The 20,996-nt window shown below is 36.7% G+C and overlaps 2 pseudogenes; both read right to left on the minus strand.

Annotated features, from left to right (window-relative positions):
- Positions 1 to 2,255: 2,255 nt before the first annotated feature.
- On the minus strand, positions 2,256 to 10,295 carry LOC120008752 (annotated as a pseudogene).
- Positions 10,296 to 10,674: 379 nt separating this feature from the next.
- On the minus strand, positions 10,675 to 16,207 carry LOC120008753 (annotated as a pseudogene).
- Positions 16,208 to 20,996: the final 4,789 nt, after the last annotated feature.

Here is a 20,996-nt window from a genome sequence, read left to right on the forward strand (position 1 = left end):
CATATCATTCGGGGTATTTTACTACAGCAAGACATCCCGCATCAAATTGCTTCTTTATTTCATCTCTAATCTTCCAAGTTTGCACCAATTCAAATTTCCAACCCCAAATTAACAACCTCATCCATTTGAATTATCTTTTCTTTTTGATTAAACTTGTTTCAACATTTCTGACTATATCTCAGATTCATCCTCAATGTTCAAGTCAAACTCGACATTGTTAATGGGTGCCCCAAAATCTGGTTCATTCGGTTCATCTTTTCATTATCATCAATTTCAATCCTGTTAAAATGGAATATGTGAGATTTGGAATTTTGGAGGTGATGGATGAAATGAAATGAATAGATGTGAGAATTATGAGCAACGATTTTTGTGTATGATAAGCATATCAGAATCATCAGAAACATGAGAACATGCAAAGGCCTTACTATGCGAATTCATCAAAAGATAAAGTAAAGACATGCTCATTACAAAAACCCAATCAGTGGCCATGAGCTGGGTCACAGATCATAGTGCACATGGATATTACTCTTGAAGGCTGTTGATAGAGACTGGCAATTCAAAACTGGTCCAGTTGTTGAGCTTAAAACCTGAAGGACATGGCAAGGCTTAACAGCAAAGTTTTGATCATTCCCCATAATAGCAACATGGAATTCCTCAAATTGCTCACATAACTCCCCAAAATTTCTGACTGTTGGATTGCTATGTTTTCACTTCCGTATCATATCCATGACTGCTACCATCATGTGCTCCAGCCTGTGTTGTCCATCTTCTAGTGTTTGTAGCCCCATCTCTAGTCGGGCTATCGCTGCACGCATGCGATCTGATTGTGGAGATGCTGCAATTACTGATGAGGAATCACCAGGTGGTGATGCTGAGGGACCTTCTTGGGTCTGCTTCTTTCCAGCAGAAGTTGTTTTCAAATGGTTGATGCTCTGACGCCATGTCCTTCTTTCTAGCATGGTGACCTGATATCCCAAAGATGCTTGAGGCCGAGGAGGTCGAATGCTTTTGAACAAAAGCAACCTTGTGATAAGCCGTGGGAAAAATAACTTCCCCGCCTTTGTTGGCTTCGTCTCGACAAAATCCTTGGCTTTGAAGATAATGACCAGATAGATCTTCCCAATATCAAACCACTGCCCTTTATACATAGAGTATAAGACTGACAAGAATTTTCCTCGTCGTTCTTGCTCATGGCTAATAGGGCACAGATTTTTCCTGACAGCATCATCCAGCAACCACATCTTTGAAGGCAAGTAAGCACGGCGTGTAGCGTTGCTGTGCCTATTCTTTTTTCCTCCACACATATCATCAACAATTTTTTGCTTTGACGCACAGATCGGTTGTCGAGATCCAGTGGGCTTATCATCTACTGGTGGATATCCCAAGCAGCAACACAGATCTGCTGTCGTGAATTGAACTTTTATACCATCTAGAATGACCTGATAAACCAGTTGATTCCTAGTCCGCTCACTTCGTGGTAGCTCGATGAGAGTGTGATAGAAGGAGCGAACGATCTGAGGATACACCAGTAAGTCATTTTCTGGATCTGGGTCTACTAGAAACAGCAAGGAATGCTCCCTCAAGTAGCGCATCACCCATTTGTTGAGTGCTTCTCGCTGTACCGTTTCGTCGATTCTACACTCAGGAATAATTTCAGCTTTGTTGAACAACGCAAGCCTGGACTGTAATCTTGAGGCGATGGTGCGCGAGCGTCTCGGCATAGCTCTTGATCTTTGTGAGAGAACACACTTTTGTCAGGAATGATTGAGATGAAGATGGAGATGGAGATGGAGATGAAGATAGCTCAGAGAGAAAACACACTTTTGCAATTGAGATGGAGATGAAGACGAAAATGGCTCTACATATACGAAGACATTTGCGGTGCCTGTCACATCAGTACTTACTTGACTATCACCATCCACTGTTATTTTCCCGCTTGAGGACAACTCTTTTCTTCCTTTTTTTTTCAACTAGATAATAATAAAAAACAAAACTGTCACACTCAACTGTTCATTTCCCGTTTGAGGACAAACTTTTTTCTTTCTCTTTTTTTCTTTTCTCTTTTTTTTCAACTTAAATAAAAATAAAACAGAATAATAATAATAAAAAAAAAACTTTCACACTCTCCAAGAAATTACGAATATTTGCACAGTGAGGCAGGGTACATAACAGACGATCAGGATTTAATCCCAGCAGGACCTTCTAAGCTGTCTGATAAGAGATTCCAACGGAGGTGGAGAACATGACTCTAATGGTGATGGTGGTAATGAAGGAGAAACTGACAGCGATGGGGGCGGAGAGCTAAGAGTGGAGGATGACGGTGACGGTGATGATGATGATGAACATAGATCACAAGTCCCCGGAAGCTTTCTTTTGTTTGTTGATGCATCTCTCTTGGTTTCCATCTCTGGTCATGTAACCTTTCAAGCGCTTCACATCTGACAACTTCACTGGCTTTACAATAAAATCCTTTGCTCCTTCTCTCAGGCATCTGTTGATCGAGTCACTACGTTCTCAGATGACATGATTACCACTGGAATCTCTCTCAAGGCAGACGATCCCTTGATTTTCTTCAGCAACTCGTATACAGTAGTCGGTGATAATCAGATCCACCTTCAAACTATCAAACCCAACAGAATAATTATTCTCCTCGTCTAATCCCAGAAACTGAAGTACTCTTATTCCACTATCCACCACCATCACTTTACAGGAAGTAATCTTGAGCAACCTTTCAATGACCATTCTATCAACAAGGTTGTCATCGATAGCCAAAACATGAACCTCCTCATAATCAGATATAAAATGATCTATTCCAACTCGATCAACAAGAAAATTAAGAGTCAATTTCCTCAAAAACTGCCCCATTATATTTTTTTTGTTGTTCATTTTCATTGTTTTAGCAATTCACAACTGTAATCTTGTACTATAAGGATGGCAATGACATGAGTGAATTGGTATTTTTCTTTTTTCTTTCTTTTTTGTTTCTCATGCATGACTATGAACTTATTTAGTTTGACAATGATTGTGCCTACGTGAATGCATGAGAGAAGAAACCAATAATGGAAATTACAATTAAAAATGTGTAAAACAAAACATCAACGACAAATGAATAAATCACACAAAAATAGAATATGCCATTACACGGGGTAACCTAAATTTCTGGAGGTTTCGGACATGGATCTAGGGCTTTATAAAGTGCTTGGGTAAGTTTTTCTAACTATTCCGCGAGGTCCCAGATCATGTTGCTTTTAAAATCCCAACTATTGGGACAAAAGCTCCTCCCTTAACTTTTAAGGGAAGTCGATCCGGTGAGGATATCTTCCACTACCCATGCGGAGACGGAATCTCACGAGAATAGTGGTCAACCCTCTCTAATACTAAAGGTAGAGCACAGCTGGTAGGCTACAGTGAGTGTAAATGTATGAGATGACAAATACTTTACCACAACAAAATAAATCAACATATCTGCCATATAAAGGAAACAAACAATTAATCATACAAAAAGAAGTAACCGTAGCCAATCAGTTTAATCATATGGGCTTGACCCTCTTAGGTTTAAAAAACCTGGTGTTCCCCAGCAGAGTCGCCAGTTGTCGCAACCGGGGTCACGACGCAGTCCGACGTTTGAAAGGATGAAAAATGTTTAGAGTCGCCACCAATTGATTTAAGGTGCAATTGGACACCGTAAAAAACCTGCGAACCAGAGAAAAGGGTACAGGGATCGATTGAGTGTGGGGAAGGTGTTAGGCACCCCACAACTCCCGTTTGAAAACGGTTACCCGGATTAATCTAATGGCTATCTTATGGAAACTTGCTCTTTGCAAGATATAATTATTTTGAGAAAAATGTTGGTATGAAAAATACTATCAACTCATGATAGCTTTGGAAAAAGGGTTTGAAATAACACTTATCAACTTATGATAGTGTTTGAAAAAAGGTTTGGAATATTACTATCAACTTATGATAGTTTTTATTTGGGAATACACTGCCAACTTTTGGTAGATTTAATTTTAAACATCAATTTATGGTATAAATGATAAAATGCCCTACCAACTTTTGGTAAGTTTGATTTTAAATACCAACTTATGGTATAAATGATTATATGTACTACCAACTTTTGGTAGGTTTAATTTTCAATACCAACTTATGGTATAAATGATCTTATGGAAACTTGCTCTTTACAAAGTGTAATTGTTAAAGTTTGAATTATTACTTTCAACACACTTATCAACTTATGATAGTGTTTGAAAAAAAGCTTGGAATATTACTATCAATTTATGATGGTTTTTATTTGGAAATAGGTTTGAAATAACACTATCAACTTATGATAGTTTTGGGAAAAGATTTGTAAGAATACTATCAACTTATGATAGCATTAAAAAAAAATTGTAATTTTACTAAAAACTTATGATAGTTTTTATTTGGAGACACACTACCAACTTTTGATAGATTTAGTTTTAAACACCAACTTATGGTGTTAATGATAAAATACCCTACCAACTTTTGGTAGGTTTAATTTTGAACACCAACTTATGATGTAAATGATAAAATGCCCTACCAACTTTTGGTAGGTTTAATTTTGAACACCAACTTATGGTATAAATGATTATTTGGAAAAAATGTCATTTGCCAATTTAATCCATTATTGCCAACTTATGGCAAATTCATAAATGAAATCAAATATGGTCCATAATCCAGATAAATGAAATCAACTTATGATTTCCTTAATTGAAATGACAACATATCAAAGAATCAAGATTTGCACAAAACAGATTTTCAAACCACACACTGCGCACAGATTTTTCAACTCTGATTTCACCTATCAAATGAGGTCGAAATGCAACGAAATTTTATATACAATGTCACAACACCTCAATAAACACTATATCAAAATTTCAGAGCAAAATTCAAAGTTTAAAGCAGTCTGCTAATCTCGGACAGATTAGGGTCTTGAAAATCCTGCAGTTTGAAGTCCTTGATTGTAGAGGCTCGCATTGGAGAAGATTGTTGTAGCAAAAAAAAAATAACAGGAAAGCTTGATGATTGATGAACTTGATGGCAAGAAGTTTCTCCCCTTTTCTTTCTCTCTTTTTCTTTTTCTCCCCCCTAGCTCTCTATTTTTGCTCTCTTCCCTTAGCTCTCTCCCCTAGCTCTCTATCTTGCTCTCCTCCCTTAGCTCTCTCCCCTAGCTCTCTATCTTGCTCTCCTCCTTTAGCTCTCTATCTTGCTCTTCTCCTTTAGCTCTCTATCTTGCTCTTCTCCTTTAGCTCTCTCCCTTAGCTCTCTATTTATAGGAAATTAGGAGCTACCCATCCATTGAATGACCAACCATGACAACCTAAGTGGAGTCACCACCATTGAATAACCAATTTGCACTAAGTAAGTGGATTCACCACCATTGAATGTAAATGGAGTCACCACCATTGAATTTGCACTAAAATGATGGATTCACCACCATTGAATGTAAATGGAGTCACCACCATTGAATGTAAATGGAGTCACCACCATTGAATTTAAGTGGAGTTGCACATCAATTTGCACTAAAATGATGGTGATGCATGGAATGATGTCAAGAGAGATATACATATATGTGTATATATGTATAGGTGGAAATAGTAATGGGTTTGACAAATCATGTGGTGGGCTTTCAAATGATAATCAAGACATTGGTCAAGATGGTAGTGGACACAAGCAAATTAGCTCTTCATGAAATGGGCCAACAAATGTTGAACATAGGTTGGTATGAATTGGGCTAAGATATGAGTATTTGTGGGCTTAAGAATCCAAGAAAGAGAATATTTATGGGCTTATAGGTACAACAAATGTGTTTTTTTGCATTTTTGTGTTTTTTCTCATTTTTGTATTTTTTTGTATTTTAGCCGGACGAAAATCGGGTACTACAGCTGCCCCCCTTTGTATGTCTTTTATGAAATAAAAGGCAAACAAAGGTATAGTCAACCGAGTTTCGTACGAGAATTGAAATGCACGAGATCACTATGGCCATTCCCGGCTTGGCCAAATATTTGTGCAAGAAAATAAAGGGGCACGGGATCACAAGGCCATTCCCGGCTTGGCCAAATATTTGTGCAAGAAAATAAAAGGGCACGGGATCACAAGGCCATTCCCGGCTTGGCCAAATATTGGTGCAGGAAAATAAAGGGGCACGGGATCACAAGGCCATTCCCGGCTTGGCCAAATATTGGTGCAGGAAAATAAAGGGGCACGGGATCACAAGGCCATTCCCGGCTTGGCCAAATATTGGTGCAGGAAAATAAAGGGGCACGGGATCACAAGGCCATTCCCGGCTTGGCCAAATATTTGTGCAAGAGAATAAAGGGGCACGGGATCACAAGGCCATTCCCGGCTTGGCCAATGTTTTTTTTTTAATCTTTGACTTTTTTTTTTTTTTGGTGAAAAGGTGCTCGGGATCACTGTAGCCATTCCCGGCTTGGCTGAAAATTTTTGATTTTTGATTTTTTTTTATTGTGAAAAAGGTGCTCGGGATCATTGTAACCATTCCCGACTTGGCTGGAAAAGATTTTTTTGATTTTTTGAGAAAAAGGTGCTCGGGATCATTGTAGCCATTCCCGAATTGGCTGGAAAAGATTTTTTGATTTTTTTGATTTTTTGATTTTTTTTTTGAGAAAAAGATGCTTGGGATCATTATAGTCATTCCCGGCTTGCCTGGAAAACTTTTATTTATGCAATGATGATGCATGCACTGACCTATTTTGCTCAATTATGAATGTCTCATGAATGAATGAATGCATGTTTTCTCAAGGCTTTGCCATCCTCCAACAAGCGCACAATTACGAATTGCTAAACCAAATTTGTTTCTCTGTTAGGGTTGACCTTCTGACTCACTGAGCTTTCAATGTATCTTCTCTAATCTGATTAGTGAAGGCCTTTTTCCATTCTGGATTCTAGCTCTTGGGCTATCTCTTTTCCTTCTCCAATGTGCATTCCCATAATCAATTGATTTTCCCTGAAATTTACATGTTCGTACGCATCTGAGTTCAAAGCTACCCATTTATCTGAATTTCTTTATTCAATTAAATTTTTTTTTTTTTTGCACGGCTTAGGAATGTGAGCTTCTCTTTCCTGCTAACACCTGCTTCAGCTTCAGGCTTTTCACTCAGATCCTTTCCAGCTTAGGATGCCAAAATCCATCAACTTCCTATCAAAAGTATTGTCCTGATGCACTCATTATATTTCCTGTCAAAACTTTGTCAGTGATAAATTCAAAAGTACAGCCATGCTTGTCAATTATTGAAAGCAAATGATAAATTTTTGGAGTATGAAATGAGAATTGAATTGGGATGTGGAAAAGGAGACAACAAGCAACAAAATTGAAGAAATGAATTTCCTCACAATTTGTTTCTTGGAGTATCAAATGAGAATTGAAAAGAGATATGTAAAAGGAGACTACAAACCACAAAATTGAAGAAATGAATTTCCTCACAATTTTTATTGAAAAGGATGGGTGGTAATAAAATATTTTAGAATGAAATATGTACAAGAAATTAGGGAGGTCAAAGGCAAGAAGGACAAACCGAACTTATTCAAGATGAAATATGTGATAATTCAAAGATTGCACCAAAATTGCCCCAATTTTGGTGTGCACCCAATTAACAATAATCAAAACTGACTTGTATGAGGCTATCTCTGAACCTTCCATTTCTGCCAACAAACTTCTTCTTCTATGTAACAGACTAACACCTTAGCAAGGTAAAATATCTGATGGTATCAAGAGCACCCCAAAATCTACCCCAGTTTTGGGTGCATGTCCAATTAACTGATCTCCAACCCTTCAATTACGAAATTAATTTTGCACTCCCACCTATGTCAATGTGAGACAAGTTAACAGTCAACTCAGGCAATACTCATCAATTCAACAGATTCGTGATCCAACCATCTTGCAGCCCAAACTAAAATGCCCGTAAGGGTTTTTTTCACTTTAGCAGAATTCTTCTTTTTTTTCTTTTTTTTTTCCCTATTTTTGCCTAGAGCGCCCTTGCGGGTTTTCACTCTAGCGGGAATATTTTTTTTATTTTTTTTCTACCAATAAAAGTTAACAACTTCCTTGAAATTGTCCCGAATGTGCATTTTGAGGGGTTCAACTTCAACTAGCGTCTTCTCAACCTCTTGAACAAACTTTTCCAAGTTAATCATGTGATCTTCATCCTCACTTGGCTTGGCAATTATGTTATCCCCATGCACTTCAATCTCTTTATGCATCATATCATGAAACAGAATGACCTTGGTTTGCTGATAAGTATCTCCTGCATTTTTAGACCAAATGGCATGACTTCATAGCAAAAGGTATCACATAAAGTGATGAAAGTAATTTCCTCTTTATCTTCTAGTGCCATCGTGATCTGATTACAATCATCCTTCTTCAGTACTGGTGCAATATTTCCATATCATTCGGGGTATTTTACTACAGCAAGACATCCCGCATCAAATTGCTTCTTTATTTCATCTCTAATCTTCCAAGTTTGCACCAATTCAAATTTCCAACCCCAAATTAACAACCTCATCCATTTGAATTATCTTTTCTTTTTGATTAAACTTGTTTCAACATTTCTGACTATATCTCAGATTCATCCTCAATGTTCAAGTCAAACTCGACATTGTTAATGGGTGCCCCAAAATCTGGTTCATTCGGTTCATCTTTTCATTATCATCAATTTCAATCCTGTTAAAATGGAATATGTGAGATTTGGAATTTTGGAGGTGATGGATGAAATGAAATGAATAGATGTGAGAATTATGAGCAACGATTTTTGTGTATGATAAGCATATCAGAATCATCAGAAACATGAGAACATGCAAAGGCCTTACTATGCGAATTCATCAAAAGATAAAGTAAAGACATGCTCATTACAAAAACCCAATCAGTGGCCATGAGCTGGGTCACAGATCATAGTGCACATGGATATTACTCTTGAAGGCTGTTGATAGAGACTGGCAATTCAAAACTGGTCCAGTTGTTGAGCTTAAAACCTGAAGGACATGGCAAGGCTTAACAGCAAAGTTTTGATCATTCCCCATAATAGCAACATGGAATTCCTCAAATTGCTCACATAACTCCCCAAAATTTCTGACTGTTGGATTGCTATGTTTTCACTTCCGTATCATATCCATGACTGCTACCATCATGTGCTCCAGCCTGTGTTGTCCATCTTCTAGTGTTTGTAGCCCCATCTCTAGTCGGGCTATCGCTGCACGCATGCGATCTGATTGTGGAGATGCTGCAATTACTGATGAGGAATCACCAGGTGGTGATGCTGAGGGACCTTCTTGGGTCTGCTTCTTTCCAGCAGAAGTTGTTTTCAAATGGTTGATGCTCTGACGCCATGTCCTTCTTTCTAGCATGGTGACCTGATATCCCAAAGATGCTTGAGGCCGAGGAGGTCGAATGCTTTTGAACAAAAGCAACCTTGTGATAAGCCGTGGGAAAAATAACTTCCCCGCCTTTGTTGGCTTCGTCTCGACAAAATCCTTGGCTTTGAAGATAATGACCAGATAGATCTTCCCAATATCAAACCACTGCCCTTTATACATAGAGTATAAGACTGACAAGAATTTTCCTCGTCGTTCTTGCTCATGGCTAATAGGGCACAGATTTTTCCTGACAGCATCATCCAGCAACCACATCTTTGAAGGCAAGTAAGCACGGCGTGTAGCGTTGCTGTGCCTATTCTTTTTTCCTCCACACATATCATCAACAATTTTTTGCTTTGACGCACAGATCGGTTGTCGAGATCCAGTGGGCTTATCATCTACTGGTGGATATCCCAAGCAGCAACACAGATCTGCTGTCGTGAATTGAACTTTTATACCATCTAGAATGACCTGATAAACCAGTTGATTCCTAGTCCGCTCACTTCGTGGTAGCTCGATGAGAGTGTGATAGAAGGAGCGAACGATCTGAGGATACACCAGTAAGTCATTTTCTGGATCTGGGTCTACTAGAAACAGCAAGGAATGCTCCCTCAAGTAGCGCATCACCCATTTGTTGAGTGCTTCTCGCTGTACCGTTTCGTCGATTCTACACTCAGGAATAATTTCAGCTTTGTTGAACAACGCAAGCCTGGACTGTAATCTTGAGGCGATGGTGCGCGAGCGTCTCGGCATAGCTCTTGATCTTTGTGAGAGAACACACTTTTGTCAGGAATGATTGAGATGAAGATGGAGATGGAGATGGAGATGAAGATAGCTCAGAGAGAAAACACACTTTTGCAATTGAGATGGAGATGAAGACGAAAATGGCTCTACATATACGAAGACATTTGCGGTGCCTGTCACATCAGTACTTACTTGACTATCACCATCCACTGTTATTTTCCCGCTTGAGGACAACTCTTTTCTTCCTTTTTTTTTCAACTAGATAATAATAAAAAACAAAACTGTCACACTCAACTGTTCATTTCCCGTTTGAGGACAAACTTTTTTCTTTCTCTTTTTTTCTTTTCTCTTTTTTTTCAACTTAAATAAAAATAAAACAGAATAATAATAATAAAAAAAAAACTTTCACACTCTCCAAGAAATTACGAATATTTGCACAGTGAGGCAGGGTACATAACAGACGATCAGGATTTAATCCCAGCAGGACCTTCTAAGCTGTCTGATAAGAGATTCCAACGGAGGTGGAGAACATGACTCTAATGGTGATGGTGGTAATGAAGGAGAAACTGACAGCGATGGGGGCGGAGAGCTAAGAGTGGAGGATGACGGTGACGGTGATGATGATGATGAACATAGATCACAAGTCCCCGGAAGCTTTCTTTTGTTTGTTGATGCATCTCTCTTGGTTTCCATCTCTGGTCATGTAACCTTTCAAGCGCTTCACATCTGACAACTTCACTGGCTTTACAATAAAATCCTTTGCTCCTTCTCTCAGGCATCTGTTGATCGAGTCACTACGTTCTCAGATGACATGATTACCACTGGAATCTCTCTCAAGGCAGACGATCCCTTGATTTTCTTCAGCAACTCGTATACAGTAGTCGGTGATAATCAGATCCACCTTCAAACTATCAAACCCAACAGAATAATTATTCTCCTCGTCTAATCCCAGAAACTGAAGTACTCTTATTCCACTATCCACCACCATCACTTTACAGGAAGTAATCTTGAGCAACCTTTCAATGACCATTCTATCAACAAGGTTGTCATCGATAGCCAAAACATGAACCTCCTCATAATCAGATATAAAATGATCTATTCCAACTCGATCAACAAGAAAATTAAGAGTCAATTTCCTCAAAAACTGCCCCATTATATTTTTTTTGTTGTTCATTTTCATTGTTTTAGCAATTCACAACTGTAATCTTGTACTATAAGGATGGCAATGACATGAGTGAATTGGTATTTTTCTTTTTTCTTTCTTTTTTGTTTCTCATGCATGACTATGAACTTATTTAGTTTGACAATGATTGTGCCTACGTGAATGCATGAGAGAAGAAACCAATAATGGAAATTACAATTAAAAATGTGTAAAACAAAACATCAACGACAAATGAATAAATCACACAAAAATAGAATATGCCATTACACGGGGTAACCTAAATTTCTGGAGGTTTCGGACATGGATCTAGGGCTTTATAAAGTGCTTGGGTAAGTTTTTCTAACTATTCCGCGAGGTCCCAGATCATGTTGCTTTTAAAATCCCAACTATTGGGACAAAAGCTCCTCCCTTAACTTTTAAGGGAAGTCGATCCGGTGAGGATATCTTCCACTACCCATGCGGAGACGGAATCTCACGAGAATAGTGGTCAACCCTCTCTAATACTAAAGGTAGAGCACAGCTGGTAGGCTACAGTGAGTGTAAATGTATGAGATGACAAATACTTTACCACAACAAAATAAATCAACATATCTGCCATATAAAGGAAACAAACAATTAATCATACAAAAAGAAGTAACCGTAGCCAATCAGTTTAATCATATGGGCTTGACCCTCTTAGGTTTAAAAAACCTGGTGTTCCCCAGCAGAGTCGCCAGTTGTCGCAACCGGGGTCACGACGCAGTCCGACGTTTGAAAGGATGAAAAATGTTTAGAGTCGCCACCAATTGATTTAAGGTGCAATTGGACACCGTAAAAAACCTGCGAACCAGAGAAAAGGGTACAGGGATCGATTGAGTGTGGGGAAGGTGTTAGGCACCCCACAACTCCCGTTTGAAAACGGTTACCCGGATTAATCTAATGGCTATCTTATGGAAACTTGCTCTTTGCAAGATATAATTATTTTGAGAAAAATGTTGGTATGAAAAATACTATCAACTCATGATAGCTTTGGAAAAAGGGTTTGAAATAACACTTATCAACTTATGATAGTGTTTGAAAAAAGGTTTGGAATATTACTATCAACTTATGATAGTTTTTATTTGGGAATACACTGCCAACTTTTGGTAGATTTAATTTTAAACATCAATTTATGGTATAAATGATAAAATGCCCTACCAACTTTTGGTAAGTTTGATTTTAAATACCAACTTATGGTATAAATGATTATATGTACTACCAACTTTTGGTAGGTTTAATTTTCAATACCAACTTATGGTATAAATGATCTTATGGAAACTTGCTCTTTACAAAGTGTAATTGTTAAAGTTTGAATTATTACTTTCAACACACTTATCAACTTATGATAGTGTTTGAAAAAAAGCTTGGAATATTACTATCAATTTATGATGGTTTTTATTTGGAAATAGGTTTGAAATAACACTATCAACTTATGATAGTTTTGGGAAAAGATTTGTAAGAATACTATCAACTTATGATAGCATTAAAAAAAAATTGTAATTTTACTAAAAACTTATGATAGTTTTTATTTGGAGACACACTACCAACTTTTGATAGATTTAGTTTTAAACACCAACTTATGGTGTTAATGATAAAATACCCTACCAACTTTTGGTAGGTTTAATTTTGAACACCAACTTATGATGTAAATGATAAAATGCCCTACCAACTTTTGGTAGGTTTAATTTTGAACACCAACTTATGGTATAAATGATTATTTGGAAAAAATGTCATTTGCCAATTTAATCCATTATTGCCAACTTATGGCAAATTCATAAATGAAATCAAATATGGTCCATAATCCAGATAAATGAAATCAACTTATGATTTCCTTAATTGAAATGACAACATATCAAAGAATCAAGATTTGCACAAAACAGATTTTCAAACCACACACTGCGCACAGATTTTTCAACTCTGATTTCACCTATCAAATGAGGTCGAAATGCAACGAAATTTTATATACAATGTCACAACACCTCAATAAACACTATATCAAAATTTCAGAGCAAAATTCAAAGTTTAAAGCAGTCTGCTAATCTCGGACAGATTAGGGTCTTGAAAATCCTGCAGTTTGAAGTCCTTGATTGTAGAGGCTCGCATTGGAGAAGATTGTTGTAGCAAAAAAAAAATAACAGGAAAGCTTGATGATTGATGAACTTGATGGCAAGAAGTTTCTCCCCTTTTCTTTCTCTCTTTTTCTTTTTCTCCCCCCTAGCTCTCTATTTTTGCTCTCTTCCCTTAGCTCTCTCCCCTAGCTCTCTATCTTGCTCTCCTCCCTTAGCTCTCTCCCCTAGCTCTCTATCTTGCTCTCCTCCTTTAGCTCTCTATCTTGCTCTTCTCCTTTAGCTCTCTCCCTTAGCTCTCTATTTATAGGAAATTAGGAGCTACCCATCCATTGAATGACCAACCATGACAACCTAAGTGGAGTCACCACCATTGAATAACCAATTTGCACTAAGTAAGTGGATTCACCACCATTGAATGTAAATGGAGTCACCACCATTGAATTTGCACTAAAATGATGGATTCACCACCATTGAATGTAAATGGAGTCACCACCATTGAATTTAAGTGGAGTTGCACATCAATTTGCACTAAAATGATGGTGATGCATGGAATGATGTCAAGAGAGATATACATATATGTGTATATATGTATAGGTGGAAATAGTAATGGGTTTGACAAATCATGTGGTGGGCTTTCAAATGATAATCAAGACATTGGTCAAGATGGTAGTGGACACAAGCAAATTAGCTCTTCATGAAATGGGCCAACAAATGTTGAACATAGGTTGGTATGAATTGGGCTAAGATATGAGTATTTGTGGGCTTAAGAATCCAAGAAAGAGAATATTTATGGGCTTATAGGTACAACAAATGTGGTTTTTTGCATTTTTGTGTTTTTTCTCATTTTTGTATTTTTTTGTATTTTAGCCGGACGAAAATCGGGTACTACACCCGTGTTTGAATGGTTTGGGTGCTTGATTTGGTAATGTTTGTGGATATTCGAATTGGTTTATGCTATTGATTTCCAATTAAGTTAAAGATAGAAGAGGAACATCTACAATGCAGAGTGCCAATGAATATTCTCTAGGTGAATACAACTGATTTATATCTACTTTGTTTATGTATATACTGGTGTGTATAGTTTTCAGATGTAGAGAGGGAAGGTAGTATATAGGTAGATCGGTGTTCAAGTTTGAGTTTTTACGTTGTTAATTTTGTTGGTGTACAATGTATTGGATTTTGGAATAATGGTATATTATGTTGTTATTGCTTGATAAGTTCTATAAATACAGTATATTTGTTATTATTTACATGATCATCGGGTGGTATTACATGATTGATCGTATAAATACACTCTATTTGTTATTATTCACATGATCATCAGGTGGTAGTACATGATTGTTGTTATTATGACGCGTTGTTTGTTCTTTCTCACTCTACATTTGATGTATATACTTGTGTGAATTTTCAGAGTGTAATACAAGTTGGTATTACTTTATTGGTGTAATATTTACACTATGTTGGTTTTATTTCACACTATATTTGACATAATCTTTGTTATTTTTCATATTGATGATTTGTTGGTTGTTGATGAAGTGGATAACGATTACATTGGAGTTAATGTTGAAACCACAAATCTAAGTACCGAGATTGATATGTCCGATGTTCCTATGGTGGGAATGTTCTTTGATTCTATAAAGAGCATGTTTGAATTTTATCAGGCATATGGTAAAGTTAAATGTTTTTCTATTAAGAGAAGATCTGTAACCAATTGTAGTAATGGAAATCACTAGAATGATGTGTTGTGGCATCAAATCAATGGAAAGAGGTGAGTATTCTACTAAATATATTATATATGAACATGTGGTATATGGTGAAAGAGGTAGGAAGAAGATTTTGTTCACTGTTATGTATAATGGAGCTCATGTTATTTGTTCTTATATGAGGTTCGAGTTCAGGGATATTTTGTGTAGACATGCTCTAAATGTTTTGATGTGTAATGATCATCTTATACTCCTGGATCAATATGTGTTTAGGTGATGGAGGAAGGATGTAAGAAGAGGCCATACACGGGTAAAGATAAAGTTTGATGGTTGTATAGTGTTGGCAGAATAACATAGGTATGACACTATGTGTAAATCATTCACGAGGTTAGCAGATTTGGCTTTAGAAAATGAAGAATTATATGCAAATGTCATGCTATGGATTGAAGCATCAATGAAAAATATGGCATATCCTAACTACACCTTTTGTCACATGTTTTTCTATCTTGAAAAATCCCATTACCAAGAGAGGTAAAGGACAACCACATAGTGTAATGAAGAAAATAATATTTAAGAGAACACGTAATGTTTCTGCCAGTACATCAGGTGGTCAATCAGGGTAACAAAGAAGTTGGATTTCATGCCCCAAGGATTTGAACTTATTTATATGAATTATGATGGTTTTATTATTATAGACTTATATGAAGTAATGGATTTTGGAATGTAATATTACGCGAATGTTGTATTTTTATGACTGCTAATAATGTATTTGTCTTGTTCAATTAAGATAACATATATATAATTAAAGCTTGTAATGCATCTTAATAATTTTTTAATATTATCTAATTAATTATTATGAATATTTTTATTAAATACTTTATAACTTATAATGAATTAATTTTCGAATAACATGATATATATAAATTGACATAGTTACAAGTGTCATTATATTGAAAATGAATTAGGAAGGAACCAACACTTGGTATCCTCAGAAAACACTAGGCCAACACTTGGTGACATGATACAACCATGCAATTGCCTTTTAAAGCTTTAGAAATCTTGACAGGATTAGGTCTTCCCATACCCAAATTCATCATCATAATCTTCCTCTTCATCATTCTCATATCCTCATAATACTCATTTTTCTACTTTTGAATCAGTCCTAATATGTCTGCTAAAACATATCCACTTATAATCCAAGCAATTAGTAGTGTTGTTGAATCATACTACCACTAAGAAAACATCGAGCATAGCACTTAAAATCGAAGCAATTGAAAGACGAAACCCAGCTAGAAGATAAGTTAAAATCATAGACGGACCCAGCTAGAAGATAGTCCACGGGATTTCTGAAAGAGGGAGCTTCAATGGTGATGGAATCGCACCGGATGATCTGAAGCTTCCACAAAAGGGGGCTTGATGTTAACAGAGAGGAGGGGGATTGTCTTCGTGGCAGCGAGAGAGTGAAGGGGTCGGGCTAGGTTAGTACTCAAAAGGGTAACAATTGTAATTATTAAAATATCATTAGGACAAAAATGTAAACAAAATATTCAATTTTTTTTAATTAATTATTTGAACACATTCTCTCCATTCGTATTTAATTTGAGCGCAAGCCCAAGTTTGCGAATTTTTAACTTTTGTAGTTCTAGGGGACGACGAAAGAGGATTATTTTGGAAGCACTCCCTTCGTCTCTCTATGCAAGTCATCTTTTTCGATTTCCTATACTCTGTTAGAGTTTGAATGTGTTTGATTTCTTATACTCTGTTAGAGTTTGAAAGCCTAATCGATTTGTTATACTTTGTTTGATTTTGATTTCCAAAGATTTAGGTCACTCTTTCGTTAGTCTACCACATTCATACTCCTTCAAATAGTCTACCTGTTCACGTTTTGATTCAATACCTCAGACAAGGAGATACTATCATTGTTGATTTCTTAGCTTGAATTGGTGGCTTCTACTTTCTAGGTATTTTAATTTTAATTTCTTAGCTTCCTATTCACGTTTATGTGCTTGTTGTTGCTTTTTGTTATTCATTTAATTTTAATTTACATCATGTATCTATGGATTGTTCTGGACATTGGTATTGCTGAGGTTGAATTTGTGATTGGAATATGCTGCTGAGGTTGAATATATATAGTTTATGTTACCGACTGGTTCTGTTGTTAGTATAGTTCTGCTGATTCTTATTCTTCTCAATGGTGATGAATGTATCATGGCCATGAACATACAATCACTTTTGCGGCAATTATAGTTATAGTCAAAATGGTAGATCACTTCACAGTTTATAGGTAAACTACTATACAGAGTAACCTATTTAACGGACTTCAAGTTAACCAAGTTTCAAAAAAAATTTCCACTTTGAACTTTATGAATTCAGAATCCAAGTTTGGCTCTTGCGTTCAAAAGACATTCTTGGCTCGAGCACTTAATAGATGTTTCAAATGCCCAATCTGCAAAAACCACCTTTTCCTTTTCTTTCCAAAAGAAATCTACTTCATATTACATGCCCGACTAGGCTTATAACCTACTAACTCTCAATCTCAAGCCTTAAATTGCAGTTGTAACGCCCCGACCCGGAATGCGTTACTTTTGGTATCGTCTAAATCACACCATAATAAATTCAATCATTACACCACCGAAAATTTCGACAGCACCTCCCCATAATACGGAGGATGCCAACCTGGAGTAAACACGAAGCAAATTCACAAATATATTCACAACCTAGGCAGGGCCCCCGGCCATCTAACAATTCATATCACAATTAAATTCTCAATTCTAAGTAGGGCCTCAGGCCACCTAACACATCATATCATCAATCAATTTCATATCTAAGCAGGGCCTCAAGCCACCTATCAATCATGCAAAATTTCTCCACACACAATAGCATGTATAATCAACAACCAACACAAGTAACAATCCTACAACATAAGAAATCATTAGGACACAAAGTCCACACACCCAGTTCGGGAGTCCCGATCACACGGAGCACCCTCCCAACCATCCATCCCACTATCGAATAGGGATACCACATAATGCGTCTCAACTAAGAAAATAAATACGATAAAATAGTAATAACATAATCAAAGTTTAGAACCATGTAGTCCTATCACTCTCCAGGGGTCCATCCATGTCACGCACCCTCCTCCTGATCTGCGACCCTGGTACCGGAACTAGACTCACCTGCGAGGAGGGAATAGGAGAAAGAAAAGAGTGAGTGAAAGGCCTAGTAGGGAATAATAAAGAGTATGTGAACAACATAAGGCTGAAGTATTAAATAAAGACACAAATGCAACAATATGATAACTAACATCATGTACACCAAACACAAGTAGATAACCACACCATACGAGATCCTAACATGGCCCACTGGCATCCCTATACATATCGGGACCTTGAACAGCCCAACGGCATCATCGCATGGTGTTTCGAGCACATATGGAATCCTGATCCGGCCCACCGGCATTCCCGTACTCATGGGAACCCTGAACGGCCCAACGGCATTCCACATTTCACATCAATCATAACTAGGAGATATACGGGTCCATACTCGACATCTTCCATGCAGTTACAATGTATGTCCAACATGGTTATGCAATAGGGTATACATACAACCTATATATATACAACTACATGATGCATGTTCAAGAGTAATTCATGCTCAATGGAAGATTGAACAACTAGGGTATGCAATATAATTCAAATCATACAATAAGGATATCACAAAATAGGGTTGTTCTCCCTTAGGTGTAATTAAGGCGAGAACGCATTATAAGGAACAATGGGGAAGGATAAATGTTCTCAATAGGAAGATATATTCAAAGAGATTAGCAAAGGGTGAAATTTCCCTACCTCGCACTTCAAAAACTAGTTATGTAAACCAATACTCAACCTTGAATTCTTCGGCCTCAATCAACCTATTATTCGGTAAGCCCATCTTCTAATCAATATACAACAATTTCAATTTCATAAATCTAACACAAATTAACCCAATAAATCAAGAAACCATTACCTTCTCTTACCCAAAACTTTCCAAGTTCTTGAACTTCACCTACTCAAGCTTGCTACTCCAATCAACAATAGAATCTGGAAATACAACCATAAACAAGTCTAAATCAACCTATTAAATCACTAATTTCATCTAATTTAAAGATTTTCCCCCGAATCTACAAAACCCATAAAACCCTAGAATCCCAAATCACCCAATCTCTAGATATTAGCTTTTAGGTTTAAGAGAACTTACCAAGGTTGTAGAGACAAGTAAAAGGAAGGGATTCAAGCTTCCTTGAGGCCTCAAATGATGTAGGAATTCATGGATTTGAGTTTGGGTTCAAACCTTGAAAGATTAGAATAAAGAGAGGAATTTAAGAATATGTAAGCTAGAGAGAGAAGTCATGAATCCAACTTTAAACAACTTGAAAGAGGACAATCTTACCTTGGTTGATGATCTTAGATTGATGGAAGGGAAGAAATTTGAGAGAAAATGGGGTTTAGGGTTGTTTTGGTCGGGTATTTGAAGAGAAATCACGAAATGAGTGTTTTTAAAACAATTCACGCGTGCTGATTTTAGGGAGGTGTCCGGACACCCTGGATGGCCGTCCGGACACCTCTGCCTATTTTGGCAGATCTGCACTTATTTTCCTTTGGCTGTCAGGACAGCTTTATAAATCTGTCCGGACAGTTACGCCTGCAAACCAAATTTCAGCTTTTAAACCACTTGTACACTCCCAACTCACTCGGTATAAATTTCTAATGATTTTTACCCTTAAATTTGACTTCAAACATGTCTACCCGACTCAATTGGATATATACTAGACACGTGTCATTCGTACTAGGACTTTAAAGGTACGGGGTATTACATCATTTCCCACTTAACAAAATTTCATCCTCGAAATTTACACCACTTCCTAATCTGAAACATTCGTAAGCAACAGTACATAACACTATATGTTCACTAGTCAAGAGTTCGCAATCATATAAGGATTGTAAGTACTCGGGGTGTAACATTCTCTCCACTAAACAAAATTTCATCCTCGAAATTTACTAAGAAAATGCTAGTTTATCCATATTATTGATTATTTATAATTTATCCCGATAACACTAGACATGATGTCCATGCTGTCAAACAAAAACTTAAAAATCTCCAGTAAAATGTTACAAGAGAAATTCTACCATGAATTTCTACTCCAAAAGATTCAATGCTAGTATAATTCATTCTCATATTCTATAAAGTACGGATAAATAAGTAATTAAGTAAATCTAATATGGGATTAGAAATCATGCACACTTAATAACTCATAAATTCATCCGCTAGACTAGAGATCAATTTCAAAAGAAACGGAGGAGCCTTGAGTCAAGCCCAACTAATTACTATTTAACATTACTATCAACCATGATCATTCTGTTATTAGTACTTTTGGAAAGATGTTATCATTTCATGTTGGTCACCTCAAAGAAAAATGTAAACAATACAGCAACTAAACCAATCAACGTGACCAATAGAACGAAACAAAATGTCTACTATTTGCATTATGCAATGAAAAATAGATCCTAGCCACGTCAAGTCACATTTGGACAATAAACACTTTCGACACATAAGGCATAACTAACTTTCGGTAACATGTACAAGAAACAAAAAAATTTGATAGTATTTCACTACCCAAAGGATGACACTCCCAAGGAATATAAACAAAATACGTGTTAGTTCTCAGAGAATGTTTATTTCATATTTACATTATATACATATATTTTATAATATCTAGACATTCTATAAGTTACCACCGGTAGTTCTTTTAAAAAGTCGATAAAGTTAGTTCAAAGTTACTTACAATACATGAAAGTTAACAACATTTCCTTTCCTACATAGTATTTAGCATAAGCCATAAAAACTAACAAACCATAAAACTCAGCAACACAAATA

Source organism: Tripterygium wilfordii, chromosome 11, assembly GCF_013401445.1.
Source record: "Tripterygium wilfordii isolate XIE 37 chromosome 11, ASM1340144v1, whole genome shotgun sequence".
Lineage (NCBI taxonomy): Eukaryota > Viridiplantae > Streptophyta > Magnoliopsida > Celastrales > Celastraceae > Tripterygium > Tripterygium wilfordii.